Source organism: Macaca fascicularis, chromosome 2 (assembly GCF_037993035.2).
Source record: "Macaca fascicularis isolate 582-1 chromosome 2, T2T-MFA8v1.1".
NCBI classification, from domain to species: Eukaryota; Metazoa; Chordata; class Mammalia; order Primates; family Cercopithecidae; genus Macaca; species Macaca fascicularis.
Window position 1 is genome coordinate 202,464,939 of NC_088376.1, and position 24,213 is coordinate 202,489,151.

A 24,213-nucleotide genomic window follows, 5' to 3' on the forward strand; every position below is an offset into this window, starting at 1 on the left:
CATCTTTACGTGTGTAAAATCCACCTCAAAATCCTATGGACACTACGTCTATAAAATATCCAGAATTTAACCAGTTTTCACTCCTTCACTGTGCCCACCCTGGTCTGAGCCACTAACATCTCTCACCTTTTACTGCAACAGTCAACTAACAGGTCTTCACACTTCAACCGTATCTCACTAGCCTCCTATGCATTTTGTGGACACAATAGCCTTTTAAAAACCTAAGTCATATCATATCATTTCTCAAAATCTTGCATCATCTCCCCATTTGAACTCACAGGAAAAGTCTCCAGGCAATGAGCTGGTAGGTCCTTCAGGATCTGTTCCTGCCACATCCAGTGTATCTTTTCCTATTCTCCCCTTCATTTACTCTGTGCCAGCCATACTGGCTTCCTTACCATTTAAAAAACCCAGACAACGTTGCCTTAGAGTGTTTGTTCTAATAACCACTTTAACTCTGACTTGAGCTTCATCAAATCCCTCATTTGCTTCAGGTTTTGCTCAGATTTTACATTCTCCATGAAACCTGCGCTAGCCACAGAGGCCCCATGCTTCCTTTCCTCTCTCTTGGCATTCCAGATCCCTCCCAACTGCTCTGATTTCTTTGGTTATTTTTTCCATGGAATTTATAAATTTTTAACATGCTACATACTTTGCTTTCTTATTGTGTTTTTTTAATTTATTTCCCACCTCTCTCCAAATAAAATGTAAGCTCCTTGCAAAGAGGAATTTGTGTTCACTGTGTTCACAGATGTACATGTGTAAGGCATCTGAATATTTGCCTAGCACACTGAAAGAGCTCAGTGAATATTTGTAAAACAAATGGGTGAAATGCAGACATTACAGACACTATTGAGGAGAGAGTAACATCTACGGATTTGAACTACTAGGTTGCCCCTGGCAGAGGCATGGACAGAGGCACACAGCACAGTAATAGTGAAACAAGATTCACCTGGGACACATTAACCACAGATCTGGATTGAAAACAATGACAATAATAATAAAATTTGATACTAAATCTTTCTTTGAGAATTTGCGTGATAGACATACAGAGAATACGGAATCCTGGCTCTATGACTGACCAATGGTGGAATCTTGGTTAAGTCATTTAATTATTTTCTGTCTCAGTGTCCCCATTTTAAAAATGGAGATAAAGTATATCCCATGAGGTTGTTTTGAGGGTTAAACAAGACAACAGATTTTCTTTTCTTTTTTATTATACTTTAAGTTCTAGGGTACATGTGCGCAACGTGCAGGTTTTTTACATATGTTGGACACAGGAAGGGGAACATCACACACCGGGGCCTGTTGTGGGGTGGGGGGAGGGGGGAGGGACAGCATTAATAACAGATTTAAAGTGTGTAGAAGAGAGCCTGCACCCAGAGGATATTAGCCTTCCTCACCTCTGTGCATTCTTTGACTTCAAATTGTTGAACAAGTGCCAAGATGTAGAATCTATCATAGTGATACCCCCTGAAGTAGGGCATGACTGTCATATATTTAAAGAACTTTTTCAAATGTCCTCCCTCATCCTGAATTCAAAATGGGACTTAGAATGAGATTCTTAGAAACATAATTTAGAGACACCACCTCCAATGTCACTCGTAGTTTGGAACCTTGAATTTCTTGGTCTATACTGGATCCAAACTCATACAACACACCTCACGTCGTTCCCCAGAGACCCCTCTCCCTCTCCATTTTCCTTTCCTCTTTCTTCCTCCCTCACCCTTTTACAATCCATTATAACTAATCTTTCTAGCTTCTACAGAACCTGGAACAGGTATTTGCAAAGAATATTCACTACATTTTGCTAAACAATTAAATAACTTAGGAAATGACCCAGTTTTTTGTTCGTCTATGATGGCATGTTTCGAATAAGACTATACTATTTTATTATTTCAGAGTTCTTATGCCCGTGTTTCAGGGCTGGGACTAATGCGTATTTTCCTAGTTATCTCCAAGTCCGGTTCCTGACGGCCTCCACCTGGACTCAGCACTTCAGGTGAATCTTTTTTTTTTTTTTTTTTTTTTTTTGAGACGGAGTCTGGCTCTGTGGCCCAGGCTGGAGTGAGCGGCGCCATCTTGGCTCCCTGCAAGCTCCGCCCCCGGGTTCCCGCCATTCTCCTGCCTCAGCCTCCCGAGGAGCTGGGACCACAGGCGCCGCCACCACGCCCGGCTAGTTTTTTGTATTTTTAGTAGAGACGGGGTTTCACCGTGTTAGCCGGGATGGTCTCCATCTCCTGACCTCGTGATCCGCCCGTCTCGGCCTCCCAAAGTGCTGGGATTACAGGCTGAGCCACCGCGCCCGGCCTTCAGGTGAATCTTTAACAATGCTGACCCTGTGTGAATAAGGTCAATCAATCCACGTGGCCATCCCCGGCCCTTGTACCTGCTCTTCTTTTATGGCTGTTATCCTTTTGAAAATGCATGTTACAGCATTCACAAAGAAACTAGAACACTAGATTGAAACACAGTTTCTCTTCTAAACATACTTCTTCATTTGCTTATGTTTTTCTCAGAAGTTTCCTTTGGGAATTAAATATATTTTTAATGTTTCTTTCAAGTGGGTTGTTATTATTATTTTTTTTTAGGAAAGAAGCTTTCTTCTTCTCCAAGCACTTTGATTTTTTTTCTTGAAATACAATTCCTTGAGCTGAAGCTATAAACATTATTTTCTTCCTTGGAAATAGATAATTAGGTACCATTTTAAAAAGAGATTTTTAAAGGAGATACTGAAGCTCAAGTATGTAAAGAGTGACATTCTGTGAAACATGGGTATGGTTTTAGGCATGAGAAACTCTGCTAAAACATAATTATACAATGAGGAATTTCTACATGATAACAATTAATATTTAAGTGGCCAAATAATGCCTCACTCCTGTTTTACTCGGAGATGACCAGGGAGATGGAGTCTTCTAGTATAAGTGTGGCATGGCCATGGGAGGCATTTGTCAAAAATGTGAGATTGGAAGCTTCTCCAAGTAGGTGCATTAACTCTTCTTTAGTCAGATGAGGAAATCCAGTCTCAGAGAGGCAAAGTGACTTGAAAGTATGTGGTTGTTTGCAGCCTTCATTTCCTTATCTGTAAAAGGAGAGCTGTCAGCATTTTCTCCATAACATTAGAAAACATGGATTCTTGTAGCTGAGATCAGCCCATATAAAATCCCACATAACCAGTATGTCAGACAATTGCCTCTGAACTAACTGAAGAGTAGGAAGAAATATGCCACTGAAAGATTCATGCTGATGGCTCACATTCTGCTCCAGAGGATGTGTGCCTTAAGGCCTCCTATCTCCTCACCCTTCCTTTTTCATAAACCGGGTAATGTAAATAAAAATAATGTGGCTATTGTGTTTTAAGAGATGTGTAGTTAATTAATTAGCTATTAATGTAACTTCGGATTATAAAGTTCCTTTTTCACCTCCTCTTTTTCCTGTCACTGATTCCTTCAAGTTACCGACTCACTTAGTTTTAAGACATTGAATCTATAAAGTCACTTCCAAATAAGTACCCAAATATTCGGCAAGTTAGTTAGGCACTGGCACCATATGTAACGCCCCAGAGAGTGACCCTGTTTCAGCGTTAATAAGTCACACTCCCATAGTTGCACAAGAAATACTGACGCAATGCTGACTCCATTTCAGTGATTAGTTTAGGCCCTGAGACAAGGTATACAGGCAAATTATGGAACATGAGAAGTGTTTGTTAACAGACATATAAATAAATGCCACAGGGAGAAAGGGGAAGGTGAGATCAATCCTTTTCGCTGGGTCTGAGGAGAGTCGCAGGTCTTTAACCAAGGAAGTGACACTGAAACAGGAGCTCTGGCGACAGGCGGGATTCTAACCTGTGTTCATGGAAGAAGGACAGGAAATTACATGAGCAAAGGTCAGAGAGATGGTATATTAGTTTCCTGTGGCTGCTGCAACAAACGACCACACGTTTCACGTCCTAAAACATCAGAAATGTATTCTTTCCCCGTTCTGGAGGCCAGAGGTCGGACATCAAGGTGCCTGCAGCGGCAGGGCTGTGCTTTCTCTCGAGGCTTTCAGGGGGAATGCGTTCTTGGCTCTTTCTGCTTCCAGGGGTTGTTGGCATTGGTTGGCTTCCTCGGCTCGTGGACATGTTTCTCCACTTTCCGCCTCTGTCGTCACATTGCATTCTCTGTGTGTCTCTTACAGGGATGCCAACCAGATAATCCAGGACGATTTCAACGCAGCTATCCTTCTTCCAGATAAGGCAGTATTCACAGGTTCTACGGACTGGAAATGGTCTTTTTTGTGGAGAAGCCATTTTTCAGCCGACACAGATGAAAAGGTGTCTTATAAATGACTTATTGACTATGAGTGCATGGGGAGGGTGGAGTTGGTTTGCAGTATTATACTAGCGTCTCCTATCTCGATCCTGTGATGAAAACTATACGTTTTTAACCTAAAAAATGTGACTACTGTATAAACTCAATACCTGATTTTTTTTTTTTTTTTAATGAGGTAATAGACTCAGGGAGTTTAGATAATTCACTTAAAGTACATCATGGATTAAGGATACCACTTAAGTGGTAAATTTAGAATCCAAATAGAAGTAATTCATTTTCATGTTTTCTTGATAAAGGCTTTTAAACTGCATCCCCCCTTTTCTATCAAGTTATTGAAGACTCAGATCTCACACACACACGCACACACGCACCCGTGCGCGCACACACACACGCACGCACACAATTCTAACACAATAGAGGCACAGAAACCTCATCAATGCGTCCTTACAGGTCGAGCCATAAAGAACAGTTTTTTTGAAAATCCACTAAACAAAAAAAGGTTTTCAGGTGTGGAAAACAGGAGTGCACACACCGTAGGATCCATGACAACATACTGCCATTCTTTGTTTGCACACCTGCTTCAGAGAATTGCAAACATCTTGAGGGCAGGGATTACATAACAGTGACGACATATTGTGCCCCCATACTCACACTGTTTTTTAAGTGACTCTCTATGGGTATAGCCCTGGTGGCTCTTTTAGAACAGTGATTCTTACCCCATTCCTCCAGTAACAACTGCTTGAATCAGGGGAGGAGAAAAAGCATCCACCCATGGGTTGAAATACACTTTTTCTTCAATAAATAATTTAAATTATTAAAATTAGAGTCTAAGTTAGTATGTCTGAGTCATGTTATTGGTGGAGTCCAGGAGTCAAAGTCAATGAATTCAATAAATAATTTTAATTATTAAAATCAGAGTCTAAGTTAGTATGTCTGAGTCATGTTATCGGTGGAGTCCAGGAGTCAAAGCAATGAATTCTTATTTTGATTCAATGAGCTGCCCAAGTATCCTTCCTAAAAGCCTCTTTACCGGAGCCGGCACACTTAAGATCGACAGAACATCTCCCCACGTGCGCAATGAGAATGTCCCACCTGGATTAGTGGCCTCCTGTTCACCACTTCTGACCCTCAGCCAGAGAGGGTTGGAACGTGTTACCTGGCTGTAAACTATAGACACCAAGGGCACCATCACTCCTTTGGAGAATATTAAAGAAGCCACTGTCCATCACGACAGTTTTCCACTTTTCTGTTATCCCTCACTGAAGTTATCAAATTTATAATCAGGGAGCAAATGCTCTCACCCAGATCCACTGACCACTGGCTATTGCCTGCAAAGCTGATGGCCAGGTGAAAAATTCGTGAAAAATATTTGAATCTATATATATTTTGTAGACAAATATTCCACCTGTCATAATATAGCATTTTTGAAAAACTGATTGATAGTTCCCGTCTCTGCTATTGGTGTGCAATACGGAGAAGCATTTCTACCCTCACATTTCAGAGTAAGCGCTTGGAATACATTGGCTCTAGGGTACAAAAGAAAAGCACACACATCATAAAAAGGCGTCAGAGAGAATGAGCTCAGTGGAAAATGGCATCTGGCTAAAAAGTGGACAATGGATATTTGGGGCCAATTAAGGTAAGTAAAGCCATCAGCTCAGTGACAACTCTCTTTAAGTTACTCTATTAAACAGGTTCACCCCATCACATAGTGATGGCAGCAGTGATGGCAGTCGGGGAGTCGTGGCCAGGACTGTCCACTGCACTGAGCCGGAGCTGAGAAGAGGCGGGAGCCCTTTCACTTCAGAGCTGGAAGGGGCATCTCTGCACTCTGGGAGGCGCAGGAAGCCGCCTTCGCTGCGGGTCTGGAATGCCGGCTCCCCCCGCCTGGTCTCCCCCGCTCCTGGCACCCACCCTGATTTTGGAGCAAAGTTGTGGCTAGGCCTGTGTGCTGTCACCGCCCAGCTGGGTGTGCACGTGCATGGGTAGTGCTGACACGCCAGTCCCCTGCTGCCTCGGCCCCCTCGGGACTGTGGGTGCCGATGAACATCGGAGACAGGCCGAGTGGGGACTGAGGGTGGGGGCTCGGCCTGCGCCTGCAGGCACCCCTCAGCACAAACAGCCTGGGTGCCGTGAATGGTGGCAGGAGGCAGACAGACTCCTCGGCAGAAAGCGACGGGCCCCTGGTGAAATCCCACCTCCAAGCCAGCGACAGCCTGAAGCCTGGGGGCCGGGCTGCCCGTTCCAGTGACTGGAGTAGAAACTCAGGGTACTTTTTCCGGGCCCGCCCATGGCCACCCATAAACCAATCAGCATGCACATCCTCCCTGCTGAAGCCCATAAAAACCCTGGAGTCGGCCAGACTCACAGAGATCACCTGCTGTGGGTCACTTCTCTGTGAGGGATGCAGAGACAATGGGATGGCCTGCCTGCAGATGGGAGCTAACCACTCTGGGTCTTCTTGCCACTAAAGGCTGCACAGACACCGGGACAACCTGCCTGTGGAAGGGGCTACCCCCTCTGGCTCTCCTGGGAGCTGTACCGTGACTTCGCCTTGCTCACCCTCCAGTTGTCTAGGCACCTCATTCTTCCTGGACACGGGACAAGAACTCAGGACCCACCCAAGGGCGGTACTGAAAGAGCTGTAACCTAAACGGGGCTGACAGATTCCCCCACCCCACCCCCACCCTCGCCACTCTCCACATTGCAAGGAGAGAAGAGAGAAAGAGAGAGGAGGGGAGGAGAGAAGAACTGCAGCCCTTCAGGGAGCCCAGACCTAGGAGCTCCCCGAGCCAGAGCTGTGACACCCTCTTTGGGGCTCTGCGGTTCCTGTTGTCTCCAAGCTTCTGACGTCACCACATTCCCCAGAGCCCACGCTGGGAGCCGCTCGTGGTGTTCCTGGTCCAGCAGCAGCCTCGCATAAAGCCGGTGCCGTGCCGGCACCTGGAGCTACCTGCCCCACCACAGCTGGTCGTGTGCGGTGAGCAGACCGCATGCTGGCTGGCTCACTCACCCCTCACTGCTCTGCACCTGGCTCACCTGTGGCAGGCATGGGATCTGGGCCAGTAGTGCCAGGCAGGTGCAGGCTGCCAGGCTGAGTGGGCCCAAACACAACTTGGGCTTGGGCAAAGGCACCACCAGTCACAGAGGCTTCGAGCTGGCAAAGTGACACCCCAAGGGTCCTGTGACAAGAGGACTTCATTTTAATCTCTACTGAGCGACACTGGGCCCTCCGCCTAAGGCAAAGACAATGATGTTCTCCAAATGTTTTGCTTTTTTCCCATATTTTCTAGTCCTTTGAAAGTTGTGACTAGATATGGCCAATAAGTGGTGCACTTAAGTGACAAGAATCAATTCTAGACTAAGCAGTAAAATTTATGGATGGAATTTTTCACTTTCTTCTCCTGCAACAGGGAACCTAGAGACCTAGTATTTCAGAAGTAGGGGAGCTCCCCCCACATTGGATCCCTGAATGAGTCTATGAAGCTGAAGCTTCCGCACCACCTGCTCATCTGCTGCTCATGCTCCATGAGAAGGAAACACGCTTGTTTTAAGCCACTGACATTTTTGAGGCTTTTCCTTCTACATGGTCTAAGTTGAATATGTTAAATTAAAGCCAAGTCATAATAGAACAAAAACTTGGGGCAATAGAAAGATTATAGGCTCAAAAGGAAAGATGTGTGTTTTTAACTTTGCAAATCCAAGGAAGTTCTAATCCTATCCAGTCTTGGAAAGGTGATCTGGAGGCTTTAGAAGTGTTTATTCTATTGCTGGCCCTTTCAGCAGGACCACCCCATCCAATGGCCCTGTCCCTGCAGTGCATGAAAGCAGTATCTGCTAGCGAATGGTCTTCCACATAATCAATCAGGATCAATCAGTCTTACCCTTTTCTTCCACTCCCTGTCTGATTATACCATGCTTTTCTGCTCATTCTTATTTTTATTACTTTTTTTTTTTTTATTCAAGGCTGTATTTCTGCACATCAGCTTGAACTGTTGCCTATACTCCCTCTTGTATGTAACACCTTTTCTGACTCACCTCCTGGCATATGGGCCTGCAGAGATTCTGGTTCAGTCTGGCCCCTTTGGCCTCTAGTGTCGTTGCAACCTAGCAAGGGAAAGGCTCCCTGCCTGTGCCTCTCCATCATTTAAGAGATTAGATTCGGTTCCTTGATGAAAATGTTTGATTTTTCCGAACATTTATTTTGCCCTTTAGAAGGGCATTCTTTCTAATGCCCAAAATAACACATGCTAGCGGACAAGAAGCCTGCTTGACTACTGAGACCTTTCGGGTCTCAGTGTATTCTAGTTTGAATGCTATTGCTATTCCTGATTGCCTGCAGTTTGATACCCCTGTGCAAATTCCTTTTCTCTGATGACCGAACTATAATACCTCAGAATTTTTTCCTTGTATTTATAAAATATAAAAGCAAAAACTTCTTTATATCCTAACAATGCCATTTAAAATTTTTATGTTATAACAAACCCAAAATAAGCACTATCTTTAAAAAAAACCCTAGCACTTTCTGACATTTGACATTCAGAAATATCTTCTAAAAATAATTACAATCAGCATGGCCACTTGTAACAAGGTAGGTCAGTACAATAAGATCACTACAATGAGATAAATTACACTGCACTCAGATAACTACAATGATATAAATTGAAATGAAAACATGGTGTTAAGCTTTGTTTAAAAAGACAAAATAGAACAAGAAATTGGGAGAATTATATACCCTATTATAACTTAAAATGATTAAATATTATCTTTCTTTATTCAGTTAATCTTTTTTTCAAATTGCATGAAGGTATTTTTCTTTCTAGTTTAGAAAATGTGATGGATGAGTTATTTCTTATGCTTTGAGTTTAAACACCACACTCATATTATTCAATTGGATGAAGCACATTGGCCCCATTGTCCAAGGCCACTGACAAACATCACAGGTTCTTCTTAAACCACACATGGAGCTAAAAGGATAGAATGGGTGGAATAAAGAGTCTACATTCTTTAAGAGTAGATGTTACATCTTATACGTTGTCAAGTTTGACAGAAGACTCATCCACTGTAGACTGCAATGAACACTTACTTGAACTGTTTCCCTAGTAGTGAAGGATAATGAAATGTAGATATGTTCCTGATGCCTGACACCAGGATTTGGGTAGGTGGTTGGAGATAGCACCTTCCTGAGTTAATTCGTGTGGTGCTAACAACATCATCTGCCTACTAATGTTGTCTTTTTACATTTAGCACAGCAGACTTTGGTAACCTGCCTAGACCAGAATACAGGCCTTCTTAGGAGTAAGCAGCTTTGCAGAGAGATATGGACAGCCAACAAGAAATGGTAGAAACTTAGATACCTACACAATAATAGCAGGAGACTTCAATACTCCGCCGACAATACTAGACAGATCATCCAGGCAGAAAACTAATAAGATATCTGGGACCCGATTAGACACTTGACCAAATAGCCCTAACAGATATCTAAAAATCACTCCACCAACAAGAGAACATACATCCTTCTCATCTGCACATGGTGCATACCTTAAAATTGGCCAATGCTCAGCCATAAAGCAGTTCTCAACAAATTGAAACAAAAGTCATATCAACTACACCCTTGGACCATAGCACAATAAAAATATAAAACAATAGCAAGAAGATTCATCAAGATCATGCAATTACATGGAAATTAAACCTGCTTCTGAATAACTTTTAGGTAAATAATGAAATTAAGGCAGAAATGAAGAAATTCTTTATAACTAATGAAAATAAAGATATTATCAAAATATCTGGGACACAGCTAAAGCAGTGTTAATAGAAAAATTTATAGCACTAAACACTTACACCAAAAATTAGAAAGATCTGAAACTAACAACCTAACGTCACCTTGAAGACCTAGAAAAACAAGAGCAAACCAACTCCCAAACTAACAGAAGAAAATAACCCAAACCGGAGCTCAATGTAATGAAATGAAGAGGCAAGAAACCATACAAAATATCAACAAAGCAAAAAGTTGGTTCCTTGAAAGAATACATATGATTGATAAACTGCTAGCTAGACTAATAAAGAAAAAAGAAGTTCCAAATAAAAAGGGGACATTGCTGGTGACTCCACAGAAATAAAAAGTCCCCCAGAGACTATTATGAACACCTCTATGCACACAAACTAGAAAACCTAGAAGAAATGGATACCTTTCTGGAAACACACAAGCTCCCAAGATTCAATGAAAGACATTGAAGCTCTGCCCTGAACAGATCAATAACAAGTTCCAAAATTGAATCAGCAATGAAAAGCCTACAAAGCAGAAAAAGCCCTGGACTACATGAATTCACAGCCAAATTCTACCCATTGTATAAAGAAGAGCTGGTACCAATCCTCCTGAGACTATTTCAAAAACAGAGAAGGAGGGTCTCTTTCCTAACTCTTGCAGTGAGGCAAGCATTATTCTGATAGCAAAACCCTGCACAGACACAATAAAAAAAGAAATAAAAAAAGAAAACTTCGGGCCAATATCCCTAATATTGATGCAAAAACAGGTATTGATGCAAACAGAGATGCAAAAACCCTCAACTAAATACTAGCAAGCTGAATCCAGCTGCACATGAAAAAGCTAAAGCCACAATCAAGTAGGCTTTCTTGAAATGCAAGGTTGATTCAACATACACAAATCAACAAATGTGATGCATCAGATAACAAAACCAAAACCAAAAACTACATGATCATCTCAGTAAATGCAGAAAAATATTTCAATAAAATTCAGCACCCCTTCATTTTAAAAACCCTCAACAAACTAGGCATCAAAGGAATATACCTCAAAAGAGCAAGAGCAATCTATGACAGACCCACAACTGACATGATGCGGAACAGATGAAACCTGGATGCATACCCCTTGAGAACTGGAAAAAGAGAAAGATGTCCATTCTTCCCACTCCTATTCAGCTTAGTCCTAGAAGTCATAGCCAGAGTAACCAGACCACAGAAATAAACAAAAAGCATCCAGATAAAAGAGACGAAGTCAAACGATATCTCACATTGCAGACGATATGATTCTATACCTAGAAAATCCCATAGTCTCTGCCCAAAAGCTCGCAGATCTGATAAACAACTTCAGCAGCATTTCAGGATACAAAATCAATGTACAAAAAGCATCCAATATCTAATCTGAGAGCCAAATATATAACACAATTCCATTCATATTAGCCAGAAAAAGAATAAAATACCTAGGAATACAGCTATTCCGGGAGGTAAAAGACCTCTACAATGAGAATTATGAAACATTGCTGAAAAAAATCATTTCATGAAATGGAAAACATTCCATGCTCATGGATTAGAAGAATCAATATCACTAAAATGGCCACACTGCCCAAAGCCATGTCCAAGTTCAGTGCTATTCCTATCAAACTATGAATGACAGTTTTTATAGAATTAGGGTAAAAACTATTCTAAAACTCATATGGAACCAAAAAGAGCCAGACTAATCAAATAAATCCTAAGCAAACAAACAATGCCAGATGCATCACACTACCTGACTTCAAACTACATTCTAAGACTACAGTAACCAAAACAGCATAGTACTGATACAAAAATAGACACATTGACCAGTGGAACAAGTTAGAGAACCCAGACATAAAGCCACACACCTATAACCATCTGATCTCCAACAAAATCAATAATAACAACCAATGGGAAAAGGAGTCCTTAGTCAATAAATTATGCTGGGATAACTTGCTAGCCATATGCAGAAGAATGAAACTGGCCCCCTTCCTTTTACCATATACAAAAATCAACTCAAGATGGATTAAAGACATAAATGTAAAACCTAAAACTATAAAAACCCTCAAAGAAAAGCTAGGAAATCTGATTGTGTACACAAGTCCCAGCAAAGATTTCATGATGAAGACTCCAAAAGCAATTGCAAAGAAAACAAAAATTGAAAAGTAGGAAAAGCTTCTGCACAGCAAACAAAACTATCAGCAGAATAAACAAACAACCTACAGAATGGGAGAAAATATTTGCACACTGCATCCAACAAAGGGCTAATATCCAGCCTCTATAAGGAACTTAAACAAATTAGCAAACAAAAAACAAGCCCATAAAAAAGTAGGTAAAAGAGGTAAACAGACATGTCTCAAAGGGATACATACATGTTGCCAACAAGCATATGAAAAAATGCTCAACACTGATAATCACCAGAGAAATGCAAATCAAAACCACAATGAGATACCATCTCATGCCAGACAGAATGGCTAGAATTAAAAGGTTCAAAAGTAACAGATGCTCGTGAGGTTGTGGACAAAAGGGAACCCTATAGTCTACTGGTGGGAATGTAAATTAATCCAGCCACAGTGGGAAGCAATTTGGAGATTTCTTAAAGATCTTAAAACACAACTACCATTTTACCCAGCAATTCCATTACAGGGTATATACCCCCCAAAATACAAACGTATCTACCATAAGGTCACATGCATCCATTTGTTCATGGCAGCACTATTCACAATAGCAAAGACATGGATAAACCTAAATGCCCGTCAAGAGTGGACTGGATTTAAAAAATATGACATGGTACAGATATACAATAGAATACTAGGCAGCCATAGAAAAGAATGAGAACATGTCCTTTGCAGCAACATGGATAGAGCTGGAGGCCCCTATCCTATGTGAATTAATGTATGGACAGAAAACCAAATGTTACATATTCTCACTTAAGAGTGAGAGCTAAACATTGAGTACACATGGACACAAACAAGGGAACAATAGACACTGCGGTCTATTTGAGGGTGGAGAATGGGAGGAGAGCAAAGATTGAAAAACTCTCCATCAGGCACTGTGCTCATTACCCGGTTGATGAAACAATCTGTATACCAAACCCTTGAGACATGCGATTTATCTATGTAACACGCCTGCACATGTATCCCCTGAACCTAAAAGTTGGAAAGAAAAAGAAAAAAAAGATCTAGTCTGATGAACACAAACCTTTGTTAAGGGGGAAAGGCCTTCATTAATGGGAATGATAAAAAAAAATGGGTATTTTTTATTATTAATATACTTTAAGTTCCAGGGTACATGTGCACAACGTGCAGGTTTGTTACATATGTATACATGTGCCATGCTGGTGTGCTGCACCCATTAACTCGTCATTTACATTAGGTATATCTCCTAATGCTATCCCTCCCCCATCCCCCCACCCCAAAACAGGTCCCCCCCTTCCTGTGTCCAAGTGTTCTCAATGTTCAATTCCCAACTATGAGTGAGAACGTGCGGTATATGTTTCTTTTTTGTCCTTGCGATAGTTTGCTAAGAATGGTGGTTTCCAGCTTCATCCATGTCCCTTCAAAGGACAGGAACTCATCCTTTTTTATGGCTGCATAGTATTCCATGGTGTGTATGTGCCACATTTTCTTAATCCAGTCTATCATTCATGGACATTTGGGTTGGTTCCAAGTCTTTGCTATTGTGAATAGTGCTGCAATAAACATACGTGTGCATGTGTCTTTATAGCAGCATGACTTATAATCCTTTGGGTATATCCCCAGTAATGGGATGGCTGGGTCAAATGGTATTTCTAGTTCTAGATCCTTGAGGAATCGCCACACTGTCTTCCACAATGGTTGAACTGGTTTACAGTCCCACCAACAGTGTAAAAGTGTTCCTATTTCTCCACATCCTCTCCAGCACCTGTTGTTTCCTGACTTTTTAATGATCGCCATTCTGACTGGTGTGAGATGGTATCTCATTGTGGTTTTGATTTGCATTTCTCTGATGACCAGTGATGACGAGCATTTTTTCATGGTCTGTTGGCTGCATAAATGTCTTCTTTTGAGAAATGTCTGTTTTCTCATTATCCAAGTTTTGAACAGAAACCCATATTTTAATTAAAAATTCTGTTGTTGAAAAGAAATAGACTACTGGGCTCTCAAATAGGAGGAAGGAATCCAATAATAACTAAGAATAATATTCCTTATTATTGAAAGCATGCTATAGGAGGTTATTTCCTATTTTAATTAGTCATTTGACATTTGTATGTTTCTTTGATCAAAGTTCATTTTCAAAGACTAGCTTAGTCTTCAAATGATTGCTTCATATCTTATAAAGATTAGGTGTGTATATTACAGGGGTTGATTAGCAAATCAAATTTTAAGACACTTTTTTATACTTAGAAAAAATAATCTCACTTTAATAAAAATTATTTTCAGTAGAACAGATTTCTTCAAAAAGTAAGCCTGGAAATTATTTTTACTCATTATTTTTTTTCTTCTAGCCTAAATGTAAAATGGAATGCCATGCAAGCATACCTACCTGCATATTTCACTTGCTTTAGAAAGTATATAATTATGAATACAAAATAGTAGCAGTAACTTTACACAGCACTTACTATGAGCCAGACAGCCTTCTAAGTGCAGATATGTATCTTACTTTATTTCTCACAGCAACCCTGTGAGGCAGATTGATCATCTTTATTTTACAGCTGAGGAAACCAAAGCATCAAAACTTCGAGATTAAACAGTTGCGATTCTAACATACACAGTGTGGTTTTAAAGAATGTACCTTTAACCGTTATGCAGTACTACCTTCCAATAAGCAAAACACGAAAAATAGAATAATGACTTAAGAAAAGGGCTGAGCGTGGTGGCTCACGCCTGTACTTTGGGAGACTGAGGTGGGTGGATTACCTGAGGTCAGGAGTTCACGACCAGGCTGGCCAACATGATGAAACCCTGGATCTACTAAAAATATTTTTAAAAATTAGGTGGGCATGGTGGTGGGTACCTGTAATCCTAGCTACTTGGGAGGCTGAGGCAGGAGAATTGCTTGAACCCAGGAGACGGAGGTTACAGTGAGCCGAGATTGTGCCACAGCACTTCAGCCCGGGCGACAGAGTGAGACTCTGTCTCAAAAAAGAAAGAAAGAAGAAAGAAAGAGAGAGAGAGAGAGACAGAGAGAGAGAGAGAGAGAGAGAGAGAGAGAGAGAGAGAGAGAGAACAAGAAAAGAAAAAGAAAAAGAAACAAAAAAGGAAGCACTAAAGTGAAAATGTGTCTTATGAGTTTTCTAATGCCATTAAATACAAGTGCCTCCTCAAGGCCTAGTCTCAACCTGTCCGAAGCTGAATTAATCATCTCTCCAAAGCTTGCCTTTTAATGGTACTTTATTCTGTATCAGTCAGGATAGATTAGTTTATGGCACAGTTAACAAATGACCCTGGTATTTAACTGTCCTAGAGGAATAAATGTATATTGTTGCTTAGCTAGGGCTTTGTTCCATGTCCTTTTGATCCTGGGATCCAGGTAGTAGAGTAACGTCCATTTGGAATATTGAAGGTCTTATGGTAGAGAGAAATGAAAACATGTGAATTAAATTCCTTCTCTTACAGCTTTCTTTCTGCTTGTAGAGAAACACAAGATTCCTGGTCATGTTTTATTACCCTAAGGAAGTCACAAGGCCAAGTATCCAATAGGTCAGAGCTTTCAAACTTATGCACAAAAAAATTAATGAGCAATCATATATGCAACTACAGTCTCATCTTATTTGCATCACCACCCACACAAAGCAGAAACCTGGAATTTATTCCTAAATTATGTTTTTACAGCATAATTTCCAAAACAAAACAACACCAAGACATACATAGTCCTCATTCTAACTAGTTCCCTCAGCCATTCACTCTCCTCCGCTCCCAGGGCTGACCTCAAAACCTTCCTCCCAGACTTGTCCCCTCTAGTGGATTTCTCATCCTCTGTCCAGCCTCATCCACTTTTGGTCATCATTCACCCTGACAACAAAGTGATGTTGTAAAATGAAAATTAATATTGTCCCTCCTTGTTTTTTTTTTTTTAATCATTCTTCAACGATTATGCATCTTCTACACAATTCATAGGAAAAGCATCTCTGCCAACAATATTCTTATATCACCATATCAGTTTCCCACAAGAGTTTCGCACTAGACCCCACTAACTCTAAGCAGTTCCTTGACCACACCATTATAGTTCATGTTTTCAATCCTTGAATGACGCTGTTTCGTCTATATGTAGTTTTCTACATCCTGTCTCTCCAAGCAAAAAAATAAAAATTAAAAAAAACTACTTTGATAAATATCGTTGCTTTTATGGAAGCTTTTTCCTCCTTTTCCAATGGTGGTTTCTAACTGCACTACAGCACACTCTGAATGGGAAGTGACAATTCAATCTGTTCATTTATTCACGTATCTTTTTACATAATAAGTATTGTTCTACATGCTTATGGCTTCCATGAGTTGTGAACTACTTAGGGGAAGTGTTTACATATTATTCATACTATTCATTACATATTATTCATTTTGGTACCTGCAGTGCCTACCTCAGATCCCAGAATATAATAGCTACTCAGCAAATCTTGAATAATTTTTGAGTCCTCATTAAACAGTAAAGGAAGAGAATAAAGAGTGTGGGTGCAGATTACATTTTAAATCAAACAGGACTGTATACAAGAACATGAAAAACATGACAAGAAGTGGATTAATGAGGCAAGAAATAAGAAAATAGAGAAGATGCTGCTTAAGACATACAAACATGAAAAGATGAAAGGAAAGAAAATTTTGGAGAAAGTTAAATTCAATGTTTGAATAGATTAAATATTAAATTGTGACAGTCAACAAGTTTACATTCTCACTTTAATTTTCTTATATAATATTACAATTAGTTTCTATGTCTTTTAGAACAAGGTAGTCTCTTATTTTCATGCCTTTTCTCTTAAAATTAAGTTGCCATAATGTAAAAGAACATTCGATTTTAAAAATATGAACATGGCCTGTTTCTCTGGAATATTATTTTCTTCAAGCTCTTGAGGTCTTTAACATCAAAATATTTCAATAATAAAATAAATTAAAATTTTGACTTTGGGATTTTATCTTCTGTAGCTTCTATTCTGTTGGCAATCAACAGTTTTGATATGCTCTTATTCTTAGACATACATAAAAATAAAATTTTCACTATTGTTAATCTAAAATGTTACCAGAGTCCCATCATTGTAACTGAGTTGATGTACTTAAGCTCATAACCAGTTGTTTGCAATAAAATAACTTTTATGCAGAAACTGAATAATCCAATGAAGGTGAGAAGAATTACAGCTTAGAAAACCTTCTGACATAAGACATCTGTCTGGCATTTATCCAGTATATGACTACTTGAACTTTTTAATGGAATTCACATGCAGGAAATAATAAAAAATAATTTAGTGTGAACAAGAAAAGTTCTTCTGGTCCCATAGCAGTCAAAATAATTTCTCATTAAACTTGGTTGTTTCTTTCAGACTTGCCTCTGAACCCAAGTCTCTCTCCAAGCATAACTGGACAGAAAGCGTGATGGAATGGATAGGGCTGCACTGCAAGAAAGGTTTGCTAAAAGCCTTTGAAAAGAGCAATGGGAAAAACAAAAAGGTCAGTTTCACCAGTGAGATTGGATTGTGATCTGATGTGGCTTGGAAGAGTTGAAGACCCTCAAAAAAAATTTAGTTCTATCGTCACAACACTACGGTGGCAGGTGGAAAATGTGCCAGTTTGAACATGGGAAACATGTCAATGCATGTGATGACCTGGAATCAGGTGAAGAGCCAAATGAAGAATCAAATGTCCAAAGGGCAGCCTCTTTGGATAAAATTAAACTTGGTAGCCAAATCTAAAATGATCAAGAGTTTTCAGGATTGTTTTACTCACAGAAGCTGATGATCAAATAATATTTTTGAGAAAGCAATTGAAAAATAGTATGAAATTAGACCTGTATGTTATTGCACACTGAGAGAAGCTGTGAATCAATGACTCAAGAAGATGGAAAATGAATGGATAATCCTTTTTGTCACTTCATAAAACGAATGGATTGTATCTACTAAATATACACTGAAAGAAGACAATGGGAGATGCCCTTAGCAGGTTAAGATGATTAAGTTTATCTCAGATTTTTTTTATTGCAGTCATGCTCCCTGGAGTGCTCCGTACTCTAAAGGAGTGATCAGAAGTACTATAAACATCAGGGAAAGACCAGAATCTCCTTAGGATAATTAAAGGTGAAAGAGGCAAGTTTCCCAACAGAATAGAATCTCTGAGCCCAGAAACAGGAACAGCATTAAGGATTGGTTTTACTGCCAAGGGAAAAGATCCTACATGATTTTTCTATACGTGTACGCCACCTTATCTGAATATAACTGAAAGTATCTAATAAGATACCCAAAGAGACCTATACATTTATATTTTTAAAGGAGAAAACATACAGTAATGGAAAAATAAGGATAAAGATATGAAATTGGAACTGAATGAAGCCACTGTGATTAGAATGGTAGGGTCATTTATTCGGTTCTAAGCTTTTTAACTGTCAATGCAAAAAGTGAGAAATAGTTATGACAAATTTCAGGGTCCACAAGATTAAAGTAAAGCAGTTGCTCAGAAGACTGATCCTAAGACAAGAAAGGAACCTCTTCATAAGATTTTCATAGAGAAGACCCCGTGTAATAAAATGAAAAATTTTCTCAACATTCTCAAAACAAACATAATCAACTTTCATAGGGCTGTTTCTTATTTAAAAATAACCCCAAACGCAGGCTTGATGGCATTGTAAAAATCTGTTTCAGGGATTCAGAAGCCAAGAGTACATTTCAGCATTCTTCATTCTAGCATTTCTTGACGAACAAGTGAGCTGCATAGCCTTCAGGAACTCCGTCAGAACGCTGCCTCTCCTTATTAAATGCTAAATGGGAACTGGGGGACGAGAAATTTAGAAATGCACTGTTTCAAAAGCTTCTCAAGGATGGCTCTTCTATGTTGCTAGATAAGTGAGGACTCCTACAGGATAAGTAAATACACGTTTTGAGATTGAGCTTGTTTAGGAAAAGTGCTTGATTTTTATCAATGTTGGGACATCAAAAGCCTGCCAGGGCCTAAGAAAAGACTAGAGAAAAAAAGAATACTTATCTTAACCTAAAGTTTGGAGAACAGGAATATGTGGTTCCTATTCCAAATGAGATTGTTAAGATAAATAATTATTTCCTGATATAATCTTTAAATAGGCGGGTAAGAAACTTCATTGGTTCCTTAATACATTCTAATCCAACCTACTAATAAGACAGTGTAAATATGTCTGACTGAATTATTACAAATTATTACTATCTCTTAACAAGGGTGCAATGCTGCATGGCAGGGGTCACTATATATGTAGTTATATATATATACATATATATGTAGTTGTATATATATAACTATATATATTTATGTTTTTATTAAAAGTCTGAATATTTTAGACTTGTAATGAAACAACTTGGCTCAGATTTTATTTTTTTTAAATAAAGAAAAGATAAAATAAAATTTTCATAAAATAAAGAAAAAAATCTCAGTCTGTAATCCCTTCAATGAAACAAAAGCTATAAAAACTAGACATGTCCTTATTATCTTCTTGCCTAAGGCTGACAAAAGGTGGTTTTGTAAGCATGTTCTCTTACTGAGATTTTTGCAAAGCACAGCATGCACTTAAGTTAGAGATGTGAAATAATCTACAGTATGATTGCTCACTGCTGTTGCTGGGAGGCTTGGAAACTAACCTTGGGATTTGATACCCAGCAAGAATTATCACTCATTGAGGCAGACCCGCAATCTGGTAGTTATGAAAATGTTGAAGACTTCCCGGGTTGCTTTAAATATTGTTTAAATGAAAAAGCTAAAAATGATTTTTGTCAGCACAAAGTTTTAAAATGCCAATGGGCAAGAAAATATGCGTAGTAATAATAATAAAATGCAAAGTAACTATGAAGCAATTACATTTATAAACATTATGCATTCATAATGACTAGCTATTTTTTAGAAAAAAAACAATTTTAGTATTATTGGATTTCAAATTTCATTTGCAGAATTGTGACAACATTAGTATGAGTCTTAAGTGAAGCAGCCAACTCAACTATGTACTTTGAGGCTAACAGTCTAACAATGTAAAACTTATTATTTCTCATTTGTATCTCCATGACTGACACTTTATATGGCAAGTGTATTTTCTAAAGAGTAAAAGTACAGGTCCATAGCTACCTATTATCGCAAAATACAGAAAAGGTAGGGCTGCACTCTTGAGAACAAACCTCCAACTAAACAGTTGGAAATACAACTATGGTTCTTATAAAGAGTTTCCAATCAATGTGTCATAATTACTTTTGAAATACTTGCAAAGATTTTATATACTCATCTTACTATAAATTCAATACCACCAAAATGAAGATATAAAGATGTCAAGCCGTACCTATGAATATTCACTACATAATGTAACTTTAAAGTCTGATCTTGAAGAGCTTTCAAACAGTCCATTCAATTAAATATTTATCAAGCACTCTCTCGGTGCTTGGCATTGGGTAAGCTCCAGAGGGGTATAGACCAGAGAACACTTTATCTTCGCATCTTTGGGTCAGCCTAAGAAGCAATTCTTTGTGCTACCAATCTCATATGCACCGGGAAAAATCTTTTCATACCCTCTTTATTGTATGTGAACAATGTTTGGTGCTAAGATAAAGTGACTCTCTAAAATATGTTGTAAAGGGTAATTATACTTTCGGAAAATTTTGCAGAGAATATTGTTTGTATCTGAAATTTGGATAATAGGAGGAATTTCGTCTGGTATCTAAGAATGCCTTTTTTTTTCTTTTTTTTTTCCCCCCAGCAAAGGGAAGTGATGTAAGAAAAGTCATACACAGGATAAGTCAGAACTTAACGCAACCTTAAGCATAATAAGTACGTTACCCTGACTATAGTGGTAGGAAAACAAACCCAACAGTATGTAAAAGTACTATGATGTCTCCTGTCAAAACATTTTAAAAACATAATATTGATTTTTTCCAACTCTATAAGTAAAACTTGTTATTGTAAATTGATGGAAAAGAGATAAATGCTTAAAATAAAAATCAAAATCACAGCTGTTAAAATTTCACTCAAAAACATGCACGTACTCACACAGTTGCAGAATAATAATTATGGAATCATCATGTGCATCATTGCTTTATTATATCATCAAAATTTCCCCAGATTGTTAAGAATCGTTTGAAAATATGCTCGTTGGTGTTTCTGTAGTATTCCCACATGTGGATTGGCATAGCTCTGTTGGCTTTTCTCTACAGATGGACATGCAGTTGGATTTATTATTTTTGATGTGATAAACGTTCTTGTCTAGACAATCCTCTTGGCATCTCTGATCACTGATTTAGGACAGATTTCTAGAAGTGAAACTATGGCATCAAAAGATGTAAGTGACTTTCAATCTTTCAGCACAAACAGGGAGACTTCCTTCCAGAAGGGTGGCCGCAGTACCTGTTCCCACCAACAGCGTATAAGAACACCGCTGCACCCCACTGAACTATGCTGTGAAGGGACCGCTGCACCCCACTGAACTATGCTGTGAAGGGACCGCTGCACCCCACTGAACTATGCTGTGAAGGGACCGCTGCACCCCACTGAACTATGCTGTGAAGGGACCGCTGCACCCCACTGAGCTATGCTGTGAAGGGACCGCTGCACCCCACTGAGCTATGCTGTGAAGGGACCGCTGCACCCCACTGAGCTATGCTGTGAAGGGACCGCTGCACCCCACTGAACTATGCTGTGAAGGGACCGCTGCACCCCACTGAGCTATGCTGTGAAGGGACCGCTGCCAGGTTTATAGAGGGAAATGGCATCTGTTTAAATGTGCACTTACTTGATGGGATTTTGAACCAGACACTGAGGGAAAGAAAGGCTCTTTGGAGAAGAACTCAAAGTAAATACAAGAGCCCCCTGTTTCAGGTAAAAGATGTGAAGATCTTTTAGATCTTCTGAAAGAAAGAAAGACAATGAAAGGAAAATGTCTGAAAAGGAATAAAAGTGGCCATTTGAAACAGAACTTTAAGGAGAGATTAGAGAAGGCTCCGAACCCAGAGTTGAACATGTGCTGGGAGAGGAAGTGGCTTCGTCTGTTAAGGCATAGACTGTATGTGGCCTAAACAACAGAAATTTATTTCTTGCAGTCTAGAGGCTGAAAAGCCTAGGAGCGAGGTTTAGGCTCTTTTGGTTTCTGGTGAGGGCTCTCTTTCTGGCTTGCAGACTGCTGCCTTGCCACGGTGTCCTCGTGTGGTGGGGAAAGAGAGACAGATCTCCTTGTGGTTTCTCTTCTTAGAAGGCCACAGCCTAATACTTTGCCCTTATGAATTCATTTAAGCCTAATTTCTTCCTGAAGACACTCTCCAGATCCAGTCACACTGGGGTTGTGGTTTAACATGTGAACGGCAGGGGGAGCAATTCAGTCCGCAGAAGCAAGGCGCTCTCCACCAAGCGCTATGAAGAAACAACTCAGGACTGCTTAGATGAGCGTGTTCAAACACATCGAGACTATTCGCTTTGACAGGGATTGCCGACTGTTCAGGAACTCATGCTTATTTTGTAATGTTCTATTGTGCACCGAGCAAGAAGCTTCTGTACATAACAAAAGCAATGGGGATATAATAGGAGGTGTTCTTAAAACCGGGGTAGTGAAGTTACGTTAAACCCCGAGGTTCGATGATGTACCGAAAGCGGGAACAGAGAACGACAAGTCACGGTCTGGGACTGGGCCCTGGGGAGCTGTCACAGTAAGACAATAACCCAACTCACCAAATGGATCCCAAAACAGTGGTCCGAAGAGAGAAGTAGGGATGCTGTAGTAGGGATCGTAGTCAAGATTAAATTGCCAAATTTATAGACTTCTGTCGTCATCTTATTTCTTTTACGTTATGTGTTACACTATGTTTTTATTTTATGTTAGGTGGACCCTGATGCAATGATAATTGTTTCCCCTCATCTAATATTCACTAATTAAAGCAAAATACTGCATGTTAAAGGACATTAGGGTTTAATACAAATGAATATATTCTCATATTTTTCTAGAATTGAATATAGGTGGGTCATAAAGAGCACATTATAGTGTGAACAGTAATTCTCAGGCATCTCCTAATCTCTATAAATTGACCTTTACTCAATTGATAACTATATAGTATTATTTCTAAGACCTATTATAATAACTAACATGACCAAATGCAACTTTTCACTTGCCATAGTGGTAGAATATTCAATGCCAAAGGCAAACTGGAGTCATATTTCAATAAGAAAGTTTGAGTAAAAAATGTTGGTATGTAGAATCACTTGGAGATATATTTTCAGAACATGACGCAATAAATTAAATTAAAGCCTAAAATAAACATGAAAACTATATCCGAATAAGAGACCTACACAAGCTCTTTTTTAGAAAATCTTACCTAAAGTTTACCTATATAATTACATAGAGACTTTCAGGAAATTTCCCCAAAAAAAGTAAGCTTGCAATGGCCATTCTATTCTCTCTGTCTCGTATACACATCACATGCATATATAAGATAACATATATATCCATATATTTATCTGATGTATGTGTATATATGCATAATTAAAATATGTATTTATATTTTCTATACACAAATGTGTGCTGCAATAACATTAATATTTAAGTATATCATTGGTAAGTAAGGAGGAACTTTTCTGCATCCCATCTTTAGCAAGCCCGTAGTCTATGAGTATCACATAGAATCATCTTCATCTCTCAGGCATTGGCTAGGAGTGGGATAGCAGCTTACAGTCAGGAAGAGGTTACAAGGGTAGCAGCCCAATCAGTAAACCTAAAAAGGAGGATTAGTGGCATTCACATTCTCTCCAAAATAAGCCAGTGGATTTCTCTCCCAACTCTCAAACCCCGTACCTCTTTCTCTATTCCCCCCAAAGATATTTGATGACAGCCAGATCATGAACTAAGAACTATTTCTGTTTCTGACACGTACATGTGTCTTCTTGTTCAGATCCATCATCACAAAATGACAGGTTCCAGATGCTTTCTAACTTTTACTTGGGGAAACATCTTTTAAAAATAAATG

The 24,213-nt window shown here is 39.4% G+C and overlaps 1 long non-coding RNA gene across 1 annotated transcript in view; it reads right to left on the reverse strand.

The window, feature by feature from the left end:
* Positions 1-15,444: 15,444 nt before the first annotated feature.
* Positions 15,445-24,213, reverse strand: part of LOC135969440 (uncharacterized) — a 251,855-nt gene continuing 243,086 nt past the window's right edge. Inside the window, exon 4 of the long non-coding RNA XR_012431773.1 lies at positions 15,445-15,631. This is a non-coding gene — a long non-coding RNA (uncharacterized lncRNA). The remainder of the gene's footprint in view (positions 15,632-24,213) is intronic.